Genomic DNA, 24,135 nt, shown 5'->3' with positions numbered 1-24,135 from the left:
CGAAAAACATTCACAAACCAGAACACTTGCTTCCAGGTTTGCGGCAGTCGGGAGCCGATTTGTTCGACAACTAAGCCGTTCGAGAACAAAGGTACCATTATAGTTTATACCCATTATATTGATGTTGTTGTTGGTTTTGTTTAGTCGTGTCCGACTCTTCGTGACCCCATGGACCAGAGCACGCCAGGCACTCCTGTCTTCCACCGCCTCCCGCAGTTTGGTCAAACTCATGCTGGTAGCTTCGAGAACACTGTCCAACCATCTCGTCCTCCGTTGTCCCCTTCTCCTTGTGCCCTCAATCTTTCCCAACATCAGGGTCTTTTCCAGGGATTCTTCTCTTCTCATGAAGTGGCCAAAGTATTGGAGTCTCAGCTTCACGATCTGTCCTTCCAGTGAGCACTCAGGGCTGATTTCCTTCAGAATGGAGAGGTTTGATCTTCTTGCAGTCCATGGGACTCTCAAGAGTCTCCTCCAGCACCATAATTCAAAAGCATCAATTCTTCGGCAATCAGCCTTCTTGATGGTCCAGCTCTCACTTCCATACATCACTACTGGGAAAACCATAGCTTTATTATATTGATACTGTACCTATAATCTCCTGTAGGCCAAGAAAACCCTTCCACCACATTAACTTCCTATTCAGCCACTAGTTCATGGCTTGGTAGAGATTTTTAAAGATTTTTTTAAAATCCTCAGGCTCTTCTTAGCTAGGCAAAACAGACTCAAGTCTTTGATCCTTAGCTCTCTGCCTTGCCACTGACTCACCAGATAGCTAGTGGCAAGTCACTCAGGTCTTTCTTCTTTCATTTCCTCGCCTGGAAAACGAGGATAATGTTATCAACAATTCACTACATGGGGATAATAAATTAATGTCTGAGTAGTGCCTTATAAATGTTTGATATGTCATGTAAGTATTATTTTCCATGTCAATTGGTTTTTCAGAGGACAAGCATCCCAGCTGTCTGAACACAAGGAAATGTGCCAGAGCTTTTCTTTAATACATGCAGATCCTATACAATGAAAAAAGAACGCTGGTACATTTTATCAAAACAGAATTCTGTAATGATTTTGGAATGACACAACAGAGGCTTGACAATGTTTGCACTATATGATAAAGCATTTCACAATGAAGTACCGTTGCGATATCTGGCAGTCTTTTAGTTCCCCGTGCTACCTCAGAGGTTTGGGTTGAATTAAAGAACCCAACTGAATCACAGCCAAACCTTAAAATGTGAGTTTATGCTCACTTGACTGTGGAAAGTGTCTATTTTCACCGGCACTCAATTTTTGGCTTTGGTGACACAATTGGCTAAGCTTGAGTGGAGGAAAGAACTGGTAATAGGAAGCTTAATGGGCTTAATGGTACAGTCTGATGGGATGCGGGTGGCGGTGTGGTCTAAACCACTGAGCCTCTCGGGCTTGCCGATCAGAAGGTTGGTGGTTCGAATCCCCATGATGGAGTGAACTCCCATTGCTCTGTCCCAGCTCCTGCCAACCTAGCAGTTTGAAAGCACACCGTTGCAAGTAGATAAATAGGTACTACTGCGGTGGGAAGGTAAACGGTGTTTCTGTGTGCTCTGGTTTCCATCACAGTGTTCCGTTGCGCCAGAAGCGGTTTAGTCATGCTGGCCACATGACCCAGAAAACTGTCTGTGGACAAATGCCAGCTCCCTCAGCCTGAAAGCGAGATGAGCACCACATCCCACAGTTGTCTTTGACTGGACTTAATCATCCAGGGGTCCTTTACCTTTTACATTCTGATGAACAACATAGTGATGGGTTTAGTGGGTACAGGATTTACTACCCTATTCAGAGCGCAAGTGATGGGGTTATCTTAAGGATGTTGTCCAAAACAGTTTTCCGTTGGTGAAGGATCCCTGCCTTGGTATAATGTATACCTCCACTCAACTTAAGAATTAAAATCATTATGGGGGAAATGTTGACGCCGTCCCCAGTAGGCAATGAGAATGCAGTCTTCAGGTCTGGAGATCTACAATAGGATGGGTTCAATCTGTACAGTGAATACCTCCCTCCCCTGCTGTACTTCAGGGTTGAGTCAAGATTATTCCAACATCAAGTAGCAGTAGTAGTAGTAGTAACAACAACAACAACAACAACAACAATTTTATCATTTATACCCTGCCCATCTGGCTGGGTTTCCCCAACAGAATATTAAAAACATGACAAAACATCAAATATTGAAAACTTCCCTAAACAGGACTGCCTTCAGATGACTTCTAAAAGTCAGATAGTTGTTTATTTCCTTGACATCTGAAGGGAGGGTGTTCCACAGGGCAGGCGCCACTACCGATAAGGCCCTCTGCCTGGTTCCCTGTAACCTCACTTATCGCAGTGAGGGAACCGCCAAAAGGCCCTTGGATTTGCACCTCAGTGTCCAGGCTGAATGATGGGGGTTGAGATGCTCCTTCCGGTATACTGGGCCAAGATCCTTTATTCCATATCCTGTCTTATCTGTAATTCCTTGGGCATGTACACACAAAGATTAGTCACAGGGCAACTGCAGCTATCATATGATGCTAGCTGTTTTACCAAACCATACTATCACAAATAAACAGCACCTCAACTGACTTGTAGGCTGGCTTTTAATTGACATCCTATGTGATTCTCTGACATAGCTGGGTTGTGGAGCGTAGGGTGCTTGTGGCAGACTTTTAGCTGCGACAGCAATTATGCAATTCATAGTTTGCACATCCTACAGGGTGGTTCACAAAGTCCAGTGTGAGTTCTGACCTCCCTGACGTCGGACGGAACTTGGTTGCTGAGCACATCGATCCACCGCAATGGATATTTGAAAGATAGCAAAACGTGTTCTCCCTAACAGCAGGCCTAGCAGGTCTAGCAGGCCACCCCACTGTTGCTGGGTAGATCTGTTTGGATGGCCACAGGCAGTCATTGGGCAGTTGAGTTTCTGGGGAGATTTTCATGTTGCCAATTTGGGGGTGGGGCACAAAGCTTTTAAATACAGGTCACGCAGCTTTGGACTTTATCTTTTGCTGTGTACAAGGGATCCCCCGCCCAGCCTCCCTGAAATGAGGGTTATTTCGCTTGACCTTGCTATGCCTGTCATGGGGTCGCCTGCTTTGGGGGTAGGGGCCTGGTAGGAATTTTGTTCATTTGGCTGATTGTCTGGAGCCATTTGGTTTTTGCCAACTGCGTAGCAAATCGTCACAACTTTTAAGGTTTGCGGTTAGGTATTGGTTAAAAAATTGGTTGGTGGAGGGGTAAGTGCCTACCCCTCCAATGCTGGTGCTGCAAGGGAATTCCGTTAAAGGAATCCGGGGGCTTGCCATGCCTTTGTCCAAATCCCTGGCATCGGGTTTGGGCCCCTGGGAGCATGCGGGGAGAGGTGAGGGTCTGTTGCCCATATTGTTTTCCCTGACTGGCTTCCTCTGGAATCCAGAAGTCAGTTCTGTCCCTGGGGCATGGACAGATAGTCGTAACCACTGCCTAAGCAACCACTCACGTTTGTGTATTTAAATAAAGTTGTGGCCAAAATTCTGCCAAAAACCTTAAACAAAAATTTCTGTGTGAAGTGTGAGTTAATTTGGGGTGGCTTGGGGACCTCGACACGCAAAAACATCTCACATTCCTGGCAGGAGTGTGCATTTGGCTCCAACGAGTGCAAAACCTTGCTGCAAATGATACAGTAAACCCAGTTCATTGCAGGCTTGCAAACTTCGTGCCTCTCATTCTCCATTCATAAATCTCTTCTGATGTCACCGAAGGACAGATCAGAGGAGGCAGGCATTTTGACAATCACAACACATTCTTTCCTTCTCTCAACCCTGCAGCTTTGACCACGTTCCTGCACTCCACCCAGCTGTAAAAATGCTCACAGGTCTTCCCACTGCTAACACCTACCCTAGATATATATTTATAATATAGGCTTCTGTAATTACGTAATTGCTTTACTAGAAGCCGGGTCACCAGAATTAAAGGTGTTTGATGTGTTATAATTATGAACATCACTTTGTTGTCTTTTTTTTTCTTCTCCTTTTCTGATTTGATTGATCTAATCGCCCCTTCTCTCCGTCGCCCTCACAAAGAGGTTGGGTACGGTTGAGTTGTGATTCACAGAAGTGCAGCCCGGGCACCGGGCACCGGGCACCGGTCCCTTTTCTGTCAATGGACAGAACCACGGGTTTTCACCGGCAAAACTCAGATCGCAATCTGGCTCCGGGAGTTGAGTAACTCGCATAGTTTCAGTATGAAATAGTTTGCAAACCAGTGAAACTACAAGTCAAAACTTGAAGCACTGGCTCACCTTCAGAAGCAATGCTTGTGGGAAACTGCTCAAGAAAGAACAGTTTGCCCTCTCGCCTGCAATAAACATCTCAGCTGGTGGCCCTGCTACAACAATGCCTATTTTTTGCAATGACATCACAGTAATGAAAGGCTTTTGCTGCATCCAAAGATGCTGTTAAAAACTTATCGATTCTTGCAGGTTAAAACATTGGCAGGATTTTAAACACACTTGTAATGTAACAGAATGTATGGATAACTTAGAAAGATTTTTAAAAATTGGAGAAGTATTGATATGCAGTTGAATATAGGATCAATAGGCCCCATGGAAGGGATGGGAGGAAGTCAGGAGATTCAGAGTAATCTCGGTATTTGGATGTGAAATTGGTTTTGTCGTATGTTTATATTCTGGAAAATCAAATAAGAGTTTATTTTTTAAAAACCACTTATTGATTCTTCTTTAAATACAGTGGTACTTCAGGTTAAGTACCTAATTTGTTCCGGAGGTCCGTACTTAACCTGAAACTGTTCTTAACCTGACGCACCACTTTAGCTAATGGGGCCTCCTGCTGCTGCCGCGCCGCAGGAGGACAATTTCTGTTCTCATCCTGAAGCAAAGTTCTTAACCTGAAGCACTATTTCTGGGTTAGCGGAGTCTGTAACCTGAAGCGTATGTAACTTGAAGTGTATGTAACCTGAGGTACAACTGTAAGTTTTTAATAAGTGCAGTAATGAACTATTCAGAGCGAGCAAAATGAACAGCAAAACTAAGAGAATCAAATGATGGGTGCCTTTTTTGGACTATTTCAAGAAATATTATAATATGATGAACTCGTGAACCAGGCAGAGGGCCTTCTCAGTAGTGGCGCCCGCCCTGTGGAACGCCCTACCTTCAGATGTCAAAGAGATAAACAACTACCTAACATTCAGAAGACATCTTAAGGCAGCCCTCTTCAGGAAAGTTTTTGATGTGTGACATTTTTGTGTATTTTTGGTCTCTGTGGAAGCCGCCCAGAGTGGCAGGGGAAACCCAGCAAGATGGGTGGGGTATAAATAATAAATTATTATTATTATTATTATTATTATTATTATTATTATTATTATTATTATTGCTATGAGCAATAGAAGTAATTGATTATAATATTGTGGGTATGATTTGATAGACAGGGTGCCGCAGAAGGGGATTAAAAACAACTCCATGGGGGAAAGGGTGGGAGGTCAACAAAAATAAAAGACAAAATTGTGTTTTGACTGTATATGTTAAAAATGTTAAAACTTAATAAAATCTATTGGGGGGGGGAGCTTATTTAAAAGCTCCAGAACCCTAGTAGGCTCTGTGTTCAAAGGTAAACATTTCTGCTACCCATCTCAATGTCTTGCAAAAGCCATTATCTCCATTGAGAAATCCTCTCGCGAAGAAACAGGCAGACAGCGCAGAAATGCAACAATGCATATTTTACATACCTAATTTATGATCGTAATTGCACCAAAGGCTTCTGAGACGATTCTTTTCTACATCTTGGCAACGCACAGTATAATTTGGAGTTGCTTTAATATTCCAGTTGCTTTAAATATCCACTTTAGGCGATATCTACATTCATTTGTACGTTTGAGTCAGCATAATGGCCCAAGAAGCATTCCAAACTGCTGTCTCCGATGGCTGGGAGCGGGGGAAAAAATCCCTCGCAAACTTTAATAATAGATTAATGGCTTTGCCACATCCACCAATCCTCGTGTGCGGAAACTGAGCATTTCTGAAGTCAGCTTCCATGAGTGCAATGTGGAACGGCAACTGATGTGTGGATGTGGGCAAACCCCTTTCCTTAGCCAACCTGCCCCATATGCTTGAGTAAAATGAAAACTGAAAATCATTAGAATCAACCGGATGACTTGATTAGAATCAATGCATTCCCCAGCCACCAATTCACCCTGCTAATGCCCCTACGACAAGTCAGAGTCTGTGTACACTTCCTCCTCCTCCTCCTCCTCCTCCTCCTCCTCTTCTTCTTCTTCTTCAATCACTCGTAGCCGAGTAAGATTGGCTTCCATGAACACGGTCTTAACAGTGAGTCCTTAAGTGACTGTGGAGGCCAATTCTGGTTCCACACGTCCTTCCACAGTGGGGACATAGGTTTCCAGGCGGAAGTTGATCATGGTGAGGGTTTGCCATGAGTGCCTTCCTCTTAGCACGTTTCTCCCTTTCCTCCTAAGTTCGAGCGTCTTCAAAGCCCATGTCACCTTTGGTAAAGGCTGTTCTCCAATTAGAGCACTCACAGGCCAGGGTTTCCCAATGTTCGGTGTTTATACTTCATTTTTTAAGATTTGCCTTGAGAGAGTCTTTAAACCTCTTTTATTGACCACCACCATTACGCTTTCTATTTTCAAGTTCGGAGTAGAGTAGTTGCTTTGGAAGACGATAATCAGGCATCCACACAACATGACCAGTCCAACTAAGTTGATGTTGAAGAATCATTGGCTTTGACACTGGTGATCTTTGCTTCTTCCAGTACACTGGCATCAGTTCACCTGTCTTCCCAAGTGATGTGTAAAAAAATTTGGGAGACACTGTTGATGGAATCTTTCAAGAAGTTGGAGATGACGTTTATAAGTGGTCCACATTTCACAAGCATACAGTAAGGTCGGTAGTACACCTTTAAAGCACATCCAAAGCGCATTCCCCACCCCAAAGAATTTGTTAAGGGTTGCTGGGGACGGTAACTCTGTGAGAAGCAAACGGCAATGCCCAGAATCCTTTGAGGCACAAGCACTCTGTGGGGCTGAGGATACCTCAGAGCCCCTGAGGTATGGGTGGATGAGGCTGAGCTCCCCCTCTCAATTTTGAGGGGCTGGGCTGCAGTGGCAAAGGGCTCCACTGAACCTCCATGCAGTGGTGGAAGGCCCTGCCCATCCTCACAGCCTCTCCCCGATTCATGTGACGTCACATGCATGTGTCGCACGTGTGACATCATAATCATGCAACAACTCCCCTTGATGTTGGGTGGAACTGGGCACCTCTGCATCAAAGGGAAGAATGTGCTTCTGGCATGGACTCCAGCGAGGAATAATCCCACTTTTATGGGGCAGCAAAGCAAAACGCTTCTCCATAACATGCGTTGCCCTAAACGTGCTGCATGGATACGCCCTGATCTAAAATCCTACAAGGACACAAGTTTAAATATGATGTGTTCCTGCTGAATGAATTTCCCTATTTATCAAGGTGGTTGCAAGACATGTGTGTCTTTGGAGCATAAATTCAGAAACTGTACACATCGGAGCTTCTCTACCGTGAAGAGATCGCTGGATTTGAGACATGATATTGTGACGGAGGCACTCGTTGATCTATGAGATTGCAATGGGGTATACGACAGGAAGTAATATTTCCAGTGCAATGGATCAATGGCATTGATTGGCAAACTGCAGCGTGCAAAGGCATGAAACAGGCATGAGATGATTTCTGATTTGTGAAACCTGTTAACTTTTCTGTCCTGTCATTTTTCCATAACAGATTTTTACTCTGTTCTCCGGGGGCATAATAACAATGTTTTATCAGTAACATTCAAGAAGAAACGATATTCTTATGTCTGAATGTTAAACCCTCATACGTGCCATTTGCTTTCTTGATAGTCGCCCACTTCTATTTCATAGCATCGCAAACGCTGTTATTCAAATGTGGTAGGGATCTAAGAAAGAAAATAAATAAACAAATTAACAAAGCAAAATGCTTGCTTATAAGATATAGCTGTTCAGATCACGGTTCATTAAATGAGATTTATTTGGGGCAAATCTATTATGCTCCGGGTTAACACCGTGCAAATTAGTCCCTATCTTGAGCTAAATATTGTGTTCTAAATAGATGAAAGTTTAATAACAGATCACAAAATGAATTATGTACCTGACGCCTAACTGCTTTTATAGTGAACATGACTTAGTTAGCAGGTTTATTTTGCAGGATTAACTACCATGCTGCTGCTAATGAATGATTTTTTTATCCATCGATAATGTAATGTAGAAATCGCAACCTATATGCCTTGCACTATTTATGTACACGACCGCAGCTGTTTGGATTCTGCTAGCCCAGAGATGGAAAGAGGGCACAATTTTGACCAAGGAAGAGTGGCAGATAAAATTGATGAACTATGCTGAAATGGCCAAACTAGCTGGAAGAATTAGAAACCAGGAAGAGGCAGGTTTTAATAAAGAATGGGGAAAGTTGATATCTTATTTGAAATTTTTTTGTAAACAATTACATTCATTGGTAGGTTTGGCAGAAAACTTGTAGTAAAATTTTGAACTATGGATTGGCAAAGGGTTTAGAACAATATAGTTATGGAAGACATTCAGAGGGAAAATCATTATATGAGGATCCACAAAGGGGTGGGGGAAGGAAGTCAAATGGGATTTCATGTTTTTATTGCGTTTGTTTATTTTTCTTATGCTTATTGCATGTGAATTTGAAAATGCAAAAATAAATTGTACATATAAAAAAAGATTCGAACTCTCCAAGATAACCTTGCTGTCAAGATTGTCCAATGGCCAGTTTAGAATATTATTCCAGATACCTTTCACTCATTCCCCCCCCCCCAAATTTCACTGCAGATTAATTCTGAAAGCCTTTTTATGCCATCGTGTTATTGATGCTTGCATTATCTATATGTGTGCAAATATGTTAACACTTCCACGATAATCTTATACAGTGGTACCTCGGGTTAAGTACTTAATTCGTTCCACAGGTCCGTTCTTAACCTGAAACTGTTCTTAACCTGAAGCACCACTTTAGCTAATGGGGCCTCCTGCTGCCGCTGTGCCACTGCTGCACGATTTCTGTTCTCATCCTGAAGCAAAGTTCTTAACCCGAGGTAATATTTCTGGGTTAGCGAAGTCTGTAACCTGAAGTGTATGTAACCTGAAGCGTGTGTAACCCGAGGTACCACTGTAAATTGATTCAGTCCTATGTCAACTCTCAGGCTGGGACATTCATGCAGAGATCCATCCTAGCACCATGTAACTGGCTGGTGAAATCTAATTTACATCCCAGTTACCTAGTTATAACTGGAAAGCAGGAAACAGTTGAAGGAAGGGTGCACTGTTGGTTTGTCTTCAGTAGTGGAATAACTGGGGAGAACGGACACAAGATACCTTACAGGCCAATAAAGAACTGGACGTTGACTTGCTCAGCTAAACAAGCAGGTGGAAGTGAACTATGGCCACAGCAGGCAATGTTTTCCCCCCAAGGATTGGGTGTGGTTAACTCAGGACTCATCTACACAGCTGCAAATAAAACGGGTTGAATGTGTTGTAAAGCACAATATACAAATGCGACACTAGCTGGCAACAGTGAGCTATGCAAAATTCAATGTATTTTTCAAAACTTTTTTAAAAAGCATTTTCACAGCGTTTTCTTATATGTATGTAGATTCCACCTAAGTCACACACACACACACACATACCATTTCTTGGGTACAAATATCATACCCTCCAACATTCCTCAGATGAAAATAGGGACATGTCTCACATTTCCTGTGCCTTCCACCATCCTGAGAAAACCGTATTAAATTTATCACCCACCTCTACTCTCTGCCCCTAACTCTGGATACCATATTGTCTTACATTGAACGTAACCAAAAGACTTTATAATCTGAATTTTAAAAGAGAAAGACACTGCATGTTCTTTTGCAGTTTATGATAATCTTTCATAAAAATTATTTTAAGAAGGGAAGAAAAGAAGGAAGGAAGGAAACTCTTTAATCCTGAATTTATTTTATTCAGTGGCAAATTTGCAACACACACCAATGATTTATTTATTTTTTAGAAAGGGGGAAGGAAGGAAGGAAGGAAACTCTTTAATCCTGAATTTATTTTATTCAGTGGCAAATTTGCAAAAAGAAAACACACACCAATGAATTTTTTTTTAGAAAGGGAAAAGATTAGACATGGATTTGCAAAAGCATTTTTTTCAAAAAAAATTAAATAAAAATCAAGATTCCTTGTGCTCTGCTCCACTCCCCCTTTCTTCCCACCCAGGGCAGCCCCGCCCTCTCCCTGCCCCCCCCCCCGGAATTGGCAAGTCACAGTGGGTCTCGGCATCTGCATCCTCTCCCATCCTCCTCACCCACTATGCAGCTACCACTGCAAGCTGCCTAAGGGAGGAGAGGCCACAGAGAGGTACCAGGATGCTCCCTCGCAGCAGCCGCCGCTTGGGACAAGCACTGGCTCATGCTTCTCCCCCGAGCTCAGCCTCGGCTGTGCTGGCGAGGGAAATTGGGGCGTTCCAGGATCAAATCAGAAGCCAGGATGGCTTTCGTAATTCCGGGACTGTCTCTGGGAAATCAGGACACTTGGAGATTATGAAAATATCTGGGTAGATTTATTTCATGATAAACAGAGATTCAGATTAATTTTTTGTGGTTGGTCATCAGAGCATCGCTAGAGTTTAGCAGTATGAAAGCAACATCAAAGGAGGTTAACTTAAGATTGGAAGAAAATGCAACATCAACAAACTTTAAAGTGCTGAATTTCCCTGGCACATCGCAACATGTTCCCTTTTTAGAAAGTCCCTCTTTTAACGAATATTAAAAATGAAATGGAAGGAGATAAAAGGGATCTATGCAAATCTGAACAAAATCATCCAAACCTAAATAAACAGAAGCACAAAACACACTTAAAATTCTGAATCTCCCTGATGAGACACAGCGTTCTCTCTTAAGAATTTTGTCCTCTCATCAGTTACTACGGATAGAAAATGTGCAGTCTTCACCATTGTTTATTTATCTTGTCTGCCCAATGGATAAATTGCAGACCTCTCCACCTAAAATGTGCCCCAAAGTGTTTGTCTCTCAGTGTACGATATGAAGGGCATTATATGATAAACCGGCTCTTCAATCTGGTTTAAGCCACAGTGGCGGGTACTTTCAGAATATGGCATAATTCTGAGCCTCTGTTCCAGAGCGGCAGAATGGATCGAATGCAAATCCTGGAAATAATAAGGCAGCATAGTTAAAGGTAAAGAGACCCCTGACCATTAGGTCCAGTCATGACTGACTCTGGGGTTGCGGCGCTCATCTCGCTTTGTTGGCCGAGGGAGCCGGCGTACAACTTCCAGATCATGTGGCCAGCATGACTAATCCGCTTCTGGCGAACCAGAGCAGCGCACAGAAACGCCGTTTACCTTCCCGCCAGAGCGGTACCTGTTTATCTACTTGCACTTTGATGTGCTTTCGAACTGCTAGGTGGGCAGGAGCAGGGACAGAGCAACGGGAGCTCACCCTGTTACAGGGATTCGAACCACCAACCTTCTGATCGGCAAGTCCTGTGGTTTAACCCACAGCGCCACCCGCGTCCCGCAGCATAGGCACCACCATATGGGTGTCAATACTCGAGAAATAAAGTAGCAGTCTACATTTGTGACTTCTGTGAGATGAGCCAGCCTAGCTCAGTTGGTTAGAGCATGGTGCAGATAACGCCAAAGTTGCAGGTTCGATTCCCAAACGCAGGGCCGTCTTTACGCAGGGGTGCAAGGGGTTCGAGGCACCTGGGCGCCGAATTCGGGGGGGCACCAAATGTATACCTACTGTATACCAGTCCCTCGCGATCAGCGGCAGTGAAAAGCAATGGAGCAAAAATCCCTGAACCGTGCCCCCCCCCCGTCGCTTTGTTACTCCATAGCGTCAAAAATTCCCGACAAGTCAGGAAAGCTCAACAACTTTGAGTTCACCCCCCAAAAAAAAAAAAAAAAAAATTGGGGGCAGCTAAACTAAATTTGGGGGCTCTGGCCTGATCTTTGCACCCTGGAGGCGCATATGCTAAAGACGCCCCTGCCTGTATGGGACAGCTGTGTATTCCTGCTTTGTGGGGGTTTGACTAGAGCAGCGGTTCTCAACCTGTGAATCCGCATATGTTATTGGACTACAATTCCCATCATCCCTGAGCTCTGGCCTTGCTAGCTAGGGGTGATGGGAATTGTAGTCCAACAACATCTGGGGACCCACAGGTTGAGAAAGGCTGGACTAGAAGATCCTTAGGGTACCTTCTAACTTCTTTGATTCTATGATTCTAGGATAACCTTTCTGTGTTTCTAGCCAATAGGTGAACTCATAGCTGGGATTGAGGAGTGAGTTCATCATTGCAGAGGTGTCTGTGGAGGGGATATATTGATTGAAAATGTATTGTAACTTTTGAATATATTTTTTTTAAAAAAGAGTGAGTTTTTGTAACACCAGGGCTCCCTAAAACTGCTGTGTCCCCTGCTTTTTGGTGCATTTCTTTCATTCTCCTGGTTCTTCGAATCTCTGTAGTTTGACCGTCCTTTTTTCCTAGCGACCAGATGCATCTTTCCTGTGGCAGGTTTGTCTGAGATGAGGTACTCTCTAAATGTTTATTTCTCCAAAGATTACTACTAGAGTGGTACCTTGGTTTTTCAACGTCTCCATTGACGAACATTTCAGAACTCGAACGTTGTAAACCCAGAAGTAAATGCTTCAGAAGTGAAACGGCTTCCGCTGAGGGTATATGTTATTTTTCTCAATTTTCTCTATTAAATTCAAAGGCTGCCCTTGGCGCCTCGGTTTTTGAACGTTTCGGAATTCGAACAGTCTTCTGGAACGGGTTACGTTTGAAAACCGAGGTACCGCTGTACCCAAAAAGGACCCAGCTACATTCGTAAAGAGAAAGCGCTTTGCTTTATAGCACCGCAAAACCAGATGGCGCTGTGGAGTCCCGTCTTTCGCCAACGGGATTTCCCTGTATGAAGTTTACAACGCATTTAACGGAATCGCTTTTTTGATGTGTCTAGATCAGGGGTCAGCAAACTTTTACAGCAGGGGGCCGGTCCACTGTCCCTCAGACGTGGGGGGGGGGCGGACTATATTTTAGAAAGAAAGAAAAAAGAACGAATTCCTATGCCCCACAAATAACCCAGAGATGCATTTTAAATAAAAGGACACATTCTACTCACGTAAAAACATGCTGATTCCCAGACCGTCTGCGGGCCGGATTGAGAAGGCGATTGGGCCAGATCCGGCCCCTGGGCCTTAGTTTGCCTACCCATGGTCTAGATCCAGCCTAAGCATTTGTGGCTGTTCAAGAATCTCTCTCACCCACCCCAAAGGGAAATGCAAAATATGAAGAGTTTGCAAAAAGATTTAACCATGTCTCCTGCTACACAGGAGCTAACAACAAGCACCAAAAACTTACACTCTGAACAGATTGCTCAGAAGTCTCTTCTCGTTTTAATGGTGCTTCTTCCCAAATAGGAGGGTGGAGAATTGCAGCCTAGACTGGGCTTTAGGGTTGGCACTGGGTGACTGCACACTTCTTGTGTCTTTATCACTTGCATGGCAGACAGAAGTTCAACGGGTTAAGCCTATTCTAGTACGGAAATACAATTATGGAAAACGCTTCACCTATGCTATGGTACTACAGCGGCAAGAATGTTACTTTCCCCAAAATGGAAAGAAGCAGAAGTCCCAGCAAAGGAAGAATGGATACAAAAAATTATGGAATATGCAGAAATGAAGAAACTTCCCAGGAGAATAAGAAATCAAGACAACATTTTTTTTTTATAAAAGATTGGAAATGGTTTATTGAATATTTACAGATATATTGTAAACAGGTGAGAACATTGGCAGGATTGTTATAATAACCTGCAGTTTTATAAGAGTATATATTTAAAGTAGATGAATAAATGAGCAAATTAAGTTAACTTGGATATGCAGAAGATATTAAAAATAAATTTAAGGAACCGCAGAAAGAGGGAGAAGGAAGTCAAATTTGGAAATGTTAAAATGATTGTAAAATTAGTGAAATGTATAACTCTGAAAAACATAAATTTTAAAAATAAATCAATCCTGTGTGCCCCTACTGCTTCCTGGTTATGCTGTCAACAACAACAACAACAATAATAATCGTAATAATGATGATTTTATTATTTATATCCCACCCATCTGATTGGGTTGCCCCAGCTACTCTGGGTGGCTTCCAACATATATAAAAACATTAAACATTTTAAAACTTCCCTATACAGGGTTGCCTTCAGTGTCTTCTAAAGGTTGTATAGTTACTTATCTCCTCTGCTCAGGGGGGGTCGGACAACTACATACCTTCCAACATTTCTCTGATGGAAATAGGGACGTCCTAAGGAAAAAGGGGGCATTCTGGGATCAAATCAGAAACTGGAATGGGTTCTGTAAATCCGGGACTTTCCCCTTGAAAACAGGGTCATTTGGAGGGTCTGAAGGAAACATTACACCATTGGATCACAATGTTGGATTTTTAGGGCTGAAACTAAAAATGCACACTATGTGCTTAAGTGTAAATTGGGAAGTACCTTATTTTTCCGTGTATAAGACGCCCCCATGTATAAGACGCCCCGTACTTTTGGGGACTCCAAAGTTAGAAAATGGGCATATGCACTATCTGTGTATAAGACGCCCCAAGATTTTTGACCTTATTTTAAAGTAAAAAAAAAACCCTAGTCTTATACACAGAAATGTGCGGTACACTGAAACCTCGGGTTGTGAACTTGATCCGTGCGGGAGGCACGTTCGCAACCCACAGCGTTCGCAACCCACAGTGCCGCATCTGTGCATGTGCGGGTCATGATTCAGTGCTTCTGCACATGCACAAAGTACGATTTAGTGTTTCTGAGCATGCACAAGCGCCGAAACCCAGAAGTAACCCGTTCTGGTACTTCTTGCTTCGGCGCAGTGCGCAACCCGAAAACGCGTAACCTGAAGCGTCTGTAACCTGAGGTACCACTGTAATTCCCTTTGATTTCAACGCTGGTGCACTTAGGAATGGGATATTATTTTGATGTGAGCAGAGATTTCTCTCTACCTTAAAAACGAAACATAGAAAACCCAAACAGCTTGAAAATATAATTATGGGGGGGGGGAGAGGAGCAGCAAACGCTTCTGAGTTTTGCAAAGCCTGCGAAAGCGAAAATGAACGTTTTATAAGTTTCACAAAAGAAACCTCAAAGAACACAAGACTTGCCCAGCCCTAATTTATTTATTGTGAGTCATCACGAAGAGGGCTCCTCCCTGACCTTGCTGATAAACCCATTGCCAAAAATCCAGTGTACCTGCTTTCCTTTTCATGTTTGTTGTTCGGGAGTTGTGCCACCTCCAGGGATCATAGGGCGTCGGGCTCCACCAGAAAGAGCAGTCGGTTGAAAAATCCTTGGAGGATCTTGTAATCCTCGGCATAAAAAGGTGAACGAAGCAGGCGAGCTGCGCAAACAGTCCCTGATTCCCGCTAAAGCCATTGGTGTCGATTTAGAAGAAATAAAAAAAATAAACAAATTCTATTTTTTTGCTCAGTGTCACTACACTCTTTAAAAATTACAGGATCTCTGATTATTTCTCTCTCTCTCTGGCAGTTATTCCACTTTGGATTAAAAGCTCTCTTCAGCCAATCACAAAAATGTTGTCTGTGCATTTTTCAAAATGTTTTATTATGCACATACAGTAAGAGAGATTTACAGCATATACATGCTTTTGATCAGGGGTAGGCAACATAAGGCTGGATGTGGCCCAATTGCCTCCTCAATCCGTCCCACGAATGGTCCAGGAATCAGTGTGTTTTTACATGAGTAGAATGTGTGCTTTAATTTAAAATGCATCTCTGGGTTATTTGTGGGGCATAGGAATCCGTTCATTTCCCCCCCAAAAAATATAGTCCGGCCCCTCACAAGGTCTGAGGGACGATGGACCAGCCCATGGCTGAAAAAGGTTGCTGACCTCTGCTTTAGATGATAGACTCACAGAACTGCAGACTTGGAAGGGACCCCAAGAGGCATCTATTCCAACCCCCTGCAATGCAGAAATCTCTGCTAAAGCATCCATGACAGATGGCCGTCCAACCTTCTCAGTAGTCACACCTGCCCTGTAGAACACCCACCTGTCAGATGTCAAGGAATTACAGTGGTACCTCTGGCTGCGAACGGGATCCATTCAGGAGGCCCGTTCGCAACATGAAAAGAGCACAACCCGCAGCGGCGCATCTGTGCGCACACAGGTTGCGATCCGGCGCTTCTGCGCATGATGTCATTTTGCGCTTGTGCGCATGCACGAGTGGCAAAACCCGGAAGTAACCCTTTCCGGTACTTCCGTGTCGCCGCGGGACGTAACCTGAAAGAACGTTAACATGAAGCGGACGTAACATGAGGTATGACTGTAAATAACTATCTGACGTTTAGAAGATATCTGAAGGCAGCCCTGTATCAGGAAGTTTTTAGTGTTTGATGTCGTACTGTGTTTTGATTTGTTGGAAGCCGCCCGGAGCAGCTGGGGGAACCCAGTCACATGGGCAGCATATAAATAATAAGTTGTTGTTGTTGCTGCTAGGGCTTTTTTTCCAGCTGGAACTTATTTCCATAATATCTCAGGTGGGTGCCATTGCCGTTCTCCGAGAACGAAGGAGGTGCTCAAGGTGAGACCAGCCACCTCTTTTTCAAGAAAAAGAGTACTATTATTATTATTATTATTATTATTATTATTATTATTATTATTAACCTCCAAGGAAGGAGAGTCCACAAGCTCCTGAGGGAGACCATTCCATCATCAGTGAAAGTCTATTTACCATGTTATGTGAGATTATCAAATAAAGTCTGGTCTTTTGCTTTAGCCCTCTCCAGTGCACGGTAGCAATGGAGAAAGCCTTCCCAAATATTGCTTCTTTGATGCAGGCCATGAAGGAGAATGATTATATCTGGCTTGAAGCAGTTTCCTCCTGCTATACCTGGTATGACATCTGAGCCCTTTTCTGGACACTGAAGATTTAGTCGCGATGATATAAGCCACCGAGATATCGCTCCCATTTACAATATTTCAAATGGTGTCTGTTTCTAAACCCAGCTTCACAGTTCCGATTTTGACCTTTAATGCTCTGTGTATCCCCAGTCTGGAACATCTGAAAGTTTCTACCCTCCAGGCTGCCTTTCTTTTAGCAATACTTGCTCTATGGGCCTCCCTTCTATTCTACTTTAAGGGGTCTTTTTTTCTTCTTCTTCCAGGAGCTTATCAAACTTTTCAGAGAAAAGCACCTTGCTGTATTGAACTAGTCTCAATTAAATTCTACGTAACGAAACAAAAAGCACGAATGAGCTGCCGGAGTTGAGCACCTTGAGAGACCATCACCAAGCAGTGCAATCACGCATTTTTACACAGAGGTAAATCCTATTTAGGAAGACACCAGCATTTCTGGGTGAGTGTTTCTTATTTTAGCATACAGTGGTACCTTGGTTTACAAACTTAATCTGTTCCGGAAGTCCGTTCTTAAACCAAAGCATTCTTAAACCAAGGTGTGCTTTCCCAAAGCAGCAGGGGACTTAATTTTCACTAAACAGGAAGTGGAAAATGTTCTGCTTCCAAGGCAAAGTTCACAAACCAAAACGCCTACTTCCGGGTTTGCAGCGTTCTTAATCCAAGTTGTTCATAAACTAAGCTGTTCTTAAACCAAGGCACCACTCTACTCATATTTCACAGATTCAAGCATGTATATTGTTGAAACTTCTTTTTTGGGTATTATTTCAGTGCTGCGGGCTGCTGAAGTCTGAAAGGGACTGAGCTGGAAGAAAGAAATGTAAAAAATCTGGTCTCCAAAGAGGGAAGGGGTGGCGGTAAAGATCCCAAGGGAAAATTCAGCCCTGTGAGTAACATTTTGGCAACCTCAGGCATTGGTACTCCTTAATGCTTCCCCACAAAGTGCTGTTTATAAAAGCATTAGGGGGACAAAAACCTGATACCGAACTTACATGTCCGCCCTTGTAAGAAACGATTTGGGAGAATCTTATGCCCTTGCTGAGTAAGGTAAGGAAAAGGGTGGAGCCACACATTTTTATTTGAACAATAGTTAAGCGAAAAGCCACAGCAAAGGGATGCCTAGGAGAAAACGCCCTCCTGTCACTCTTATCTGATCCAAGGGACGACATTCAAGTTTCGCCTATACACACACATTTTTGGACTCCCTGCCACACACAGAGATTTTAATTCATTAAGTGGCGAGCATGAATGAGCTATCGCAGTGGAGCATCAGGCATGTCAACAAAATCTACCCACGCCCTAAAAAGGGATTTCTGGAATGCAGCCAATATCCCTGTTTTTCTGGATGCACGTGAGGTCTCCCAAACCTGGTGGGAATAATGGCTGTTATTTATCTATTTCGTTTATGAATCGTGTCCCATAAAATGCCCCAGAGCAATGTCACAATGAAAACAGCAGCCATTAGAATGTATTTCAGGTCCAATCAGATACAGACTGGGATAAGAATCTTGCTGAAAGAGCAAGGTCACAACGCCAAAAAGATAATAGAGATGGCACCTGTCTGATTTGTAACGGGGGGAGATCCAGGAGGGGTCAGGTGCTGCCACACCAAAGACCCTTTTCCTACATTGCATGGACAGATCTCTTATGAGATGGTATCTGTAAGAACATCATCCCGGATACTAAAAATCACATCTGTATTCCTTGAACATCATGCCTGGGACCACCTCCACGTGCTCAGAGAATTGGCCGGGCAGCACCAAACCAATTTTCCTGTCTCCTTGACAGGTGCAGCCCTCGAAGTCAACTCTAAATGTTTCCTAGCGGTGGAGCTGGAAGTCCTGTGAACCACCCCAATCTCTCTCTTTTAAAAAAAATACATTTTTATTGATTTTTTAACATATCAGTTGCAACAGTCATAAAACGTATCTTCTCATCTTATGCAATGTTTTAGACTTCCGTCAACATCTCTGATGATTTTCCGTTCTTTATCACTTATTCTGCATTTCTTAATTTCTATATTGTGTTTAATTGTCCTTAACTAATAATTCTTTTCATAGTCTTTCTTGTAACATTTCAAATAACCCACCTTACAAAACTTCTTGCTGTCCTACTAGCGTGATCTGTTCATCCCAATTACTTTTCAAATAGTTCATATATTTACTCCAGTCCTCTAAGAATCTCTGATCCCGCAGGTTTCGAATCCTCCCTGTTAGTTTATCTAATTCTGCATAGTCCATCAATTTCATCCTCCATTCTTCTTTCGTCGGTAATTCTTGTGAACCACCCCAATCTTAGCAGCCTGTGATGATGATGCTCAGAGAATCTGGGCAGGCACACCTTGGCCAGATCAACTCCTCCCAAGCTTGCCCCCCAAAAAAATCTCCAAAATGCACACAGTATCTGCACTCCCATTCACAATCAGAGTGTGGATGAGTGGGGTCATATGACTTACCACACTAGCCGTGAACAGCAGCACCTATGGACCAGTGGACACAGCAGATGAGCATCCAAGAAGGACGACAGTGTAGAACAGGCTTCCTCAACCTCGGCCCTCCAGATGTTTTGAGACTACAATTTCCATCATCCTTGACCACTGATCCTGCTAGCTAGGGATCATGGGAGTTGTAGGCCAAAAACATTTGGAGGGCTGAGGTTGAGGAAGCCTGGTGTAGAAAAAGGGGTAAGAATCCTGCCCTCACCTTCCACAATGCTTAGCCCCTCCCCAAGGCCTTGTCTCTCCCTACTGATGATCACTGAAATGGGGATGTTCCTTCCTCTGCAAACATTTCCCACCAAACACATTGTGGGGTGGCCTTTGCAACTTGAAGGCCACATTCCCTCTTTAGCAGCCTTCCAGAGGTTACATATCAGAGAGTCAGTGTAGTGTAGTGGTTAAGAGCAGTAGTCTCGTAATCTGGTGAACTAGGTTCACTTCCCCGCTCTTCCACATGCAGCTGCTGGGTGACCTTGGGCCAGTCACACTTCTCTGAAGTCCTCAGCCCCACTCACCTCACAGAGTGTTTGTTGTGGGGGAGGAAGGGAAAGGAGAATGTTAGCCGCTTTGAGACTTCTTCGGGTAGTGATAAAGCAGGATATCAAATCCAAACTCCTCCTCCACCACTTCTTCTTCTTCTTCTTCTTCTTCTTCTTCTTCTTCTTCTTCTTCTTCTTCATATCAGTGAAGGGTAGGGCCAGACACAAAAGTGGAAAGTGCAATGGATGTGACTCTCACCTTTGTGCAATAGGCTATATTCTATAACAGGAGTGGGAAACCTTTCGAAACCCAAGGGCCACAACCCCTTGTCTTCTGAGGAAGCGGGTGGCACTGTGGTCTAAACCACTGAGCCTCTTGGGCTTGCTGATCAGAAGGTTGGCGGTTCTGTCCCAGCTTCTGCCAACCTAGCAGCTCGAAAGCACATCAGTGCAAGTAAATAAATAGGGAAGGTAAATGGTGTTTCCATGCGCTCTGACTTCCGTCACGGTGTTCCAATGCACCAGAAGCGGTTTAGTCATGCTGACCACATGACCCAGAAAGCTGTCTGTGGACAAACACTGGCTCCCTCAGCCTGTAGTGAGATGAGCGCCACACCCCATAGTCGCTGGACTTAACCATCCAGGGGTCCTTTACCTTCTTCTGAGAAGCATATTTCTTGGGGGTGCAGGGTCTGGGGAGAGTCCTGGTGGTGCAACAGAAAATTCACCTTGTGTTCCCAAGGCTGAGGTGCCTCACCTCCGATGTAAGCAGTAAAACAATACACCCCACTGTAAAAACTATATACACAGTGACAGAACGCTAACACATCCTGATAAAATCTGCAGCTAATTATCCCAAAAGGTATCTGACAAACATGAGAACCAGTGGTTTTCTTAAAAATGCATGACCCAGTTGCTGCCACACAAGAAAACATCCTGTCTCGCATCCAGGGAAGGCCATTCCAGTCTTCCGCCAGGTCCATGCTCTCACTCTGAAGGCATCTGGCGACTTCCTCCTCTCCTACAATTTGACTGCACTGGTTTTTCAGCCGGTGTTAAGAAACACGTGCACTCTAACATCCGCCCTCCTGCTAGTAAAAAATCAAAATTAAATTGGGTAGTGCCCTTAACCACAGGATTCCTGAAGGGGCAACTCCCTTGGGTGTCATCTCTTTGGCAACAAGCCTGTCGAAGGCTAGTTCACTGTCCGAGAGCTGCCAGGTTTTGATGCCCCGATTCAGATGCTAGATAGAATTGCATAATCGTAGAGATAGAAGGCAGCCTGATTGTCATTTGGTCCAACGCCCTGCAGTGCAGGAATCCTGTTGCTGCGTGGGCTCCATCCACCAACCTTTTGGTTAACACCCAGTGTCATAGGATACGTCTCTTCCAAGAGTGGCGTCTCTCGGGTCTCTCCGTCAGGGAAGATCTCTGGAACAGCCCAGCGAGGCCACAGTGAGATGCTGGTTCCCTTGGCCCGTCTTCTCCTGCCCCACAGTGCTGCAGCCACAGCTAAATCCTCACTGCGTATTTGGTTGGACAGCCATTCCTTCTGCCCAGGGAAGTGTGAACGGGGACGAAGACGCTCTAGTTGACGAGCCAGTGTGGTGTAGTGGTTAAGAGCGGCAGATTCATAATCCGGGGAACCGGGTTCGCTTCCCTGCTCCTCCACATGCAGCTGCTGGGTGACCTTGGGCTAGTCAAACTTATCCGAAGTCTCTCAGCCCCACTCACCTCACAGAGTGTTTGTTTTGGGGGAGGAAGGGAAAGGAGAATATTAGCCGCTTTGAGACTCCTTCGGGTAGTGATAAAGCGGGATATCAAATCCAAACAACAACTCTTCTTCTTCTTCTTCTTCTTCTTCTCAGCTGCCTGGCCAATGTCCAATCTTTAAGGGAAACCACGGCAGCCAAACTGGTGTAAAACCAACTGGATTTTGCAGCGCAGAAACGGCACCATTTGCCCAAGAGCTGTCATTCCATCCACCCCAGGTGATCTGTTAATCCTTCAGAGTTAGGCATTGTTCCCCTGACATTTCATCTACCACTTAACCCTGGCCCCAAACTCCCATTCTATTTATATTCCATGCCATTATGTGTTTCTAATGCCTTCCTTTGTTTGTTTGCCTTGTATCCTTAAGTCATCTGCAAGTATGTCTTCCATTCCTCTCCTAGGTACCTCCTGCAACACTCCTCCCTCCCTCTGCCACAAAATCTTGTTTTGTTTTTTTTAATGATATTTATTGAGAATTTAAAATTACAGAGAAAAAAAGGAAAAGGAAAAAAATAGACCAAAAAAAGGAATTAAACAATACAAGTCAATAAAAAGACAAAAAAACAAAAACCAAAACACACAATACATCAAAACCAAAAACAAAAGCAAACACAAAATTTAAAAACAAATCCAATATTCCCAAATCTTTATCTTTCGTTAACTTGTTTCATCGACCTCCCCACACCTCCCTTTTTTGTATTCTAGTTATTAATTATCTCAGCAAATCCTTTCAATCTTTCACTATATTCTGACATTAAATTACTTTAATTTATTTTAACCTTATCTTACCATAAAAAGCCCTAAAGCTTAAAACTTAAAACTTATTTATACATAATTCCTTATAGCATTTCTACTAAAGCCAAATAGTTTCATTCCAGCATTTTTTCTAACACTCATTAATTTTACAATAATTCTCTAAATGAATTTTTAAACTTTCTTCCAATCTTCATCCATCGTCTCTTCTTCCTGGTCTCGGGTTTTGTCAGTACTTTCTATCCCTTCCATCTAGTCCATCAACCTGGTGACCTTCTATCCGAGGCTCTTAAGTCTTTTCCATGTCCCTTCTGCAGGTCTTCTTCATGTTTATACCTGCACTTTACTTTGTCTTCTGCTGATCTTATTCTTAATTTCCTTCCTTTCTCACTGAGGGGTAGATCTCAGGGAGACTCCAACCTGACAATATATTTATCCCTTCTTGACAGGTCAGCCCATTCTCCATAGTCAGCACTGAAATCCAAAAAATATTTGAAGGCTTGTTTCAAAGTCCCTCCAAGGTTAAGGGCCCCCACAACTCCAAACTCCCCCTGGCCCAAAACCAGACCCCCAAAGTCAAAACATCCCTGCATAGGGGGGATCTATCCAACTTCCCATCTCCAAACCAAACAGTACTCCATCTCTCCAAATCTGACTTTCTCCAGGTTCAGTCGTCAGAAACAATAACTTATGTTCCTGCAAGGCCGCGGCTCTCTCCATTTCTATTACTTGAGGTTCAGCAACAACCTCCTCCTTTGTCTTCTGCACAACTTGCCCTGTCAAAGCAAATTCCTGGGTTGGTTCCTGAGTGATTTCTATATAGGTATTCACTGTTTGTCCAAAATTGCTAACTGCAACAGTCATCAAATCCATCTTCTCATGTAGCTGTTCCAGTAAAGCGCGTGTCTCGCAAAAAGCAAGCACTAAGGCTTCTTCTGGGCACATTCGTGTTCAAGGTCAATGTCTGGTTCCCACGATCTTTAATCTCTACAGCTGTAGAATTCCCCAGATCGACTCCAGCAACAGTTTCACAAGCTCCCTCTAGAGGAAACAATTTCTGTTTGTATCCATCTTTTTGAAAGCAGATCCAGCAACAAAATTACTTTCGTTTTTCAGATATTTTGTTCCTTTTAAATGCAAAAGGAAACATTGGAATCAATATGTTTCTCTTTTTTAACTATCTGTCAAAAAACGTTTTATTCACAGTCAATGAATTTCCCCAAAGCGTCTGTCTCTGACACCCCGTTCCCAGGTTCAAGATGGTGGAAATTTATATTTCTTTACTCTCTCTCCTGCAGGTTTAAACAATCTAAGATTTCCCCCCTCTTCTCCTGCTTCCAAGGGGGGTTTGGTAGTTTTAGCTGATGTAAATTTAGTCCTTTACAAACGACTTTCCAGACTTTAGCTTGCAATGTCTTTGCTTCAATCTATTTACAAAAGCGGAAGGCAGACTTCCTATTTAGACCTTCCCGCTTCGGTGCCAAATTAAGATGTTTCATAGTCCAATTTTCCGTTCTACTCACGGGTAGTTGTTTAAAGTCCAATTGTCCACAGGAAAAAGTCAGCGCTCTCCGGCAACAGCAATGCGGCTTCACTCCGTGAAAAGAGCAGT

The 24,135-nt window shown here is 43.6% G+C and overlaps 1 long non-coding RNA gene across 1 annotated transcript in view; it reads right to left on the bottom strand.

Moving 5' to 3' along the window:
* Positions 1-362: 362 nt before the first annotated feature.
* LOC309542620 overlaps positions 363-24,135 on the bottom strand; it is a 301,099-nt gene continuing 277,326 nt past the window's right edge. Inside the window, exons 2-3 of the long non-coding RNA XR_014224324.1 lie at positions 766-2,320; positions 363-728 (exon numbers count right to left, since the gene is read on the bottom strand). This is a non-coding gene — a long non-coding RNA (uncharacterized lncRNA). The remainder of the gene's footprint in view (positions 729-765; positions 2,321-24,135) is intronic.

The sequence above is a fragment of the Podarcis vaucheri genome (genome assembly GCF_965113315.1).
Source record: "Podarcis vaucheri genome assembly, contig: SUPER_10_unloc_1, whole genome shotgun sequence".
Taxonomy (NCBI): domain Eukaryota; kingdom Metazoa; phylum Chordata; class Lepidosauria; order Squamata; family Lacertidae; genus Podarcis; species Podarcis vaucheri.
The sequence above is the reverse complement of the archived record's forward strand: the minus strand, read 5'-3'. Positions and strand labels throughout refer to the sequence as shown.